General features: G+C 36.5%; 1 long non-coding RNA gene across 1 annotated transcript; it reads right to left on the reverse strand.

Annotated features, from left to right (window-relative positions):
• Positions 1-992: 992 nt before the first annotated feature.
• On the reverse strand, positions 993-2,327 carry LOC148040664 (uncharacterized). The gene is made up of 3 exons (XR_015688679.1): positions 2,159-2,327; positions 1,908-1,968; positions 993-1,251 (listed from the first exon to the last, which is right to left on the reverse strand). It is a non-coding gene; the product is annotated as an uncharacterized LOC148040664 (long non-coding RNA).
• Positions 2,328-4,353: the final 2,026 nt, after the last annotated feature.

Consider the following 4,353-nt stretch of genomic DNA (forward strand, 5'->3'; position numbering starts at 1 on the left):
CCTTTAATGACACTTTTGCATTAAAACATTGTATTTAAATGGGAACTTAGCCAAAAACTTTTCATACCCTCAAATATCTTTTTGACTCATGCACCAACTCTACAACTCCATGACTTTCCCCATCATTTCCTTTTAGTGGTGGATTGATGCTAGTGGGATCTAGTATAAATTTTTTTCCTAATGCAAAATGATCATCACATAGCTTATGATGGTAGAAAATACTAAACTATAGAATCTAGATTTCAGGTTTTTGGTTATAGTTCACATGTTAGATATTTGGAACATTATCTTATATGGATTTTGAGATTCTAATAAAAACTAAATAACAAACTATCAAGCATTTACTAATCCACTCACTTATTTTTTATCAATACATCAAATGGACATCTTTTATTTAAAACATTTCACGTTTTTTATTCAGTACTAACCATGACATAGTTGCGAGTGCACTTAGTCATATATCTGTTAAGAATGATTCATTAGATCATTTTCTTTTAATGAAATATGTTGGGCAACACTTGCAGCTTCAACCACTTAGTTGCTGACTATCTCTCATGTAGCCTCTTGCACAGGAACATGAGATTCATTTGTAGTGAATGTACAAAGCATACCCTCAACGATGAAGGACACTCCTTACATATTCCATGATCCAAGATGCACCTCCTAAATTCTCAAACCCTCTACGGCCTTTGTTATGCTAGAAGAGAGCATGGTAAGGCATGAGAGAGCACAAGAAGAGATGCAACATTCACCCACTTGGTCCCCCACCTTCACCCTCACCCTTTCTTAAAATTTGACATATAAATTTTAATTTAACAAAACTTAAGAACAATTAAATCGTTTTTCCTCATAAATTAGAACCTTGGCAAAATCATGGGACACAATAAATACTATGATTCTTATGAGTTAAAAGCTTGGCCACTTTAGGCAAATTAGAGCTTCTAGTAGAAGTTGAACAAATATTTTCTTCAAGTTCTTACCTTTAAGCCTCAAACACAAATGTATATTGTTAAATCTAATATTAGACAAGTATCATGCTTGCCCATTGTTCCATTTTCAATGCTCAATATTAATTTTTAAGATAAAGAATAAGCTATTATTGATGGATGATTTTATGCCATACAATGAGAAGAGTGGAGTATTGCTCGTGGATCTCTATTCATAAATCCAGGAAGGCCTTAGCAGACACAAATGACGGTGGGATCGCAACAACATTCATCAATGAGAAAGCAACAACAAAGTGCTGCCAAGCTGATGAAAGAGAAGAAGGGAAAAGAAGAACAAGTGTTAGCTAAAATGAGAGTCAACACTCAAGATATCTGACACTTTTGCATCATCCATTAAAAGTGTTGGGTCGATGTAATAAAAGGGGAACCATTCAAGAGTTTTTTATGGGGATATACAAAATGGAAGACTATCTCCCTATTATTGTGCATACACATAGGCAAACAGACACCTATACATGTACATACACATACATGTACACATAAACACACACACACACACACACACACACACAAAAATACAGACATGCATATATCCATATATGCATTTACATCCTAGTTTACAAAGACCTCGATTAGTATACAAAAAAAAAGCTATACACGCATATACTAACGCACAAATTTGAACCTTGCATCACCCTTGGACAAAACCATAGATTAAACTCATAAGAAGTGCTACTCTAAAATGACCCTTCGAAATAGAATTCTAAAGCTGCCCTTCAATTTGAGGCTGCACCAATATGCTTGATAAAGAGCGTCGTCAGTACATGAGAAAACGAAGAGTACATACAGCCTTAAAGACTTCTTAACGGTCTAATCCGAAGAATCGAATAATGCATGCACACACTCAAACGAGCTCTAAAGACTTTGCAATGGGCTGGGATTGGTACGAAAGATTCTAACCAGCCTTTCCAGAAGCCGGAGTCCTTGTCGTAGGTAAGAGGGCGACTGCTTCCTTCGAGTCCTGTGGTATCAGATCACGTCAAAGACAGGCAATTGTACAAGCTGGCTTAGGCGCTAACATACTGTTGCAGTAATTATAGTAGCTACAGTAGTAAGGCAGGATCGCTTCATATAATGAGACGAAGCTCTCTTCATGCAGTAGTTCAATTAGACCAGAATGATCAGAATAAGAATATCAGACATGAAAGTACCAGGAGCTAAGCTCGTAAAGCTGCGCCTGTGAGACGCAGCGCGCTTCTTCCTGATGGCTGCCATAGCTGCTCTCTCTGTCTGTGTGTCTGTCTGTACAATATTCGGGCTTGTGCTCTCGTTGCAGAAGAAAGATGCTGCAGGGCCACTACATTAAACGTGTCGAAGCAATATTGTATATCCCCTTACACCATTAAATAATCCATCGCTTCAATTCGGCCGGCATCCCGACCTGGACTGTCTCGCCTGCTGATCTGTCGATTCTCCGCGTGACCACCATCAACACCATCGACAGCAGCCGGCCTCAGCTCCTCACACGGTTTACAGCTTTGTTATGCAGATTTTGCACGTATCTATAATATCTGTGCATGCGTGTTTACGTATTGTGCATACTACGCATGCGTGTACGTCTATACCTTCTTCATACATCGTACATACAGAAGTACACACCCCCACACGTATACATTTTATTAATATTACGTTTTTAATATTTATAGTTATTAAGTTACGAAGTATGTATTGAGGTGATCCTACATGCTACGTCTGATAGCAATATCATCGCTTCAGTACATAATGATATCGATATTTATATGATATAATAATGTATTGACATATGACATACGTTATTATTAATATGGTAACTAATACCATATGATAAAATATAATTAAAATAATACAATATGATAACATAATTACAAATTTTATAATATATATGACAAAATTAACACTTATCATTGTTGATATTAGGTATGTAAATAATTTTATATATTGCATGTAATAAAAGTAATTATAATAATTTACCAACATATGTATGTATGTGGCATATATTTAATCAAGGTATATTAATAACATTAATGACAAATATATTAATAATTACATATCAATGAGAGAGACACACACAAACACAAAATTAGTACCTTTGATAACAATATTATAATGTTATTATTATTAAAATTATATAATGTTGTGTTAATATATATTGATATAAGTTGCAAATGATAATAATAATAATGTCATAATATAGTCATAGCGATACAATGTAATAGTGTAAGTAAAATTCATTTAATATATGACTAGCGTATTAAGTATATTAGTGTTTTGATACTGGTGGGGTAAAGGCCAATGACCAAAGGTCAGATGGCCTTTAACCCTCATACTAGTGCACTATACATACATATATAAATGAAGATATTGAAAAATAAGGGTAGACTAAGTAGCCATACCAAAAACGTCTATGCTCTCTCTCTCTCTCTCTCTCTCTCTCTCTCTGCCTTTTTCTCTCTCATTCTATTAACTCCACATCCCGCCATTGCCTCCATTCAACTTGTGCCAAAGTGGCATCTGTAGGAGCTCATGATTGGAGCAAGGACCATGGTTGAAACTATAATTGAAGCTTATCGTTGAAGTTGGAAGAGGGAGCTTGAAAACCATAGCCAAAGCTTGCAAAGGATTGCTAGAATTTCAATTTGTGGAGCTTTTGAAGGGTTACCATCCAACATTAGCATCAAGATACATCTCTTAATCTTCACATACTAATCTTATTTCTGTCAAATGGGGGGATGTTGTTGGTCAGATAAAAGAGATTGGACAACCATTAAGGATTGCAAACAAGGTCAAATAGAGAGTGCTTCGTTTATTTGAGGATAGAATATGCATTCAATCTACTTTATGGAAATAAGTGCCCAACTTAAACAAGGGACCTCCTTGTGCTAAAAAACAAGGAGATAGTAGACCAAATGAAGGGATTACCAAAGGTATCTCTGCATGAATACAAGAAAAACTTGTTTAAAATGTCAACCTCTCCATTGATATATTCGTCAAAATTTTCCTTATTGTGGACATAGTAGATTATGCATGAGAATAGACACCAATTGTAATATTGCACCACTCCCGGGGCATAGGAAACCCCCCCCCCCCCCCATCATAAGAAAGGAAGGAGGCATTGACCTGCTGTTGGCACGAGTAGAGAGAGAGAGACTCTTTCTCTTCCCCTCCTAAGAGGGTGGCCACACGCATAGGTCCTATGTGACTCACATCTAAGGGAGATGAAGATCGAGAATGGCCCCTAAGCGGAAAATATCGTGCGCAGATATCAATCCCACAACGAGCAATGAAGCCTCGGGCGAGAGCACCATTGCTAACCCAACTACAGTACCGGTTGTAAGTAATGTATTTCCAAATTAATAGATGCTTGCTT

This window comes from Lygodium microphyllum, chromosome 2 (assembly GCF_053477565.2).
Source record: "Lygodium microphyllum isolate KBCC chromosome 2, Lygodium_microphyllum_v1.1.10, whole genome shotgun sequence".
Taxonomy (NCBI): domain Eukaryota; kingdom Viridiplantae; phylum Streptophyta; class Polypodiopsida; order Schizaeales; family Lygodiaceae; genus Lygodium; species Lygodium microphyllum.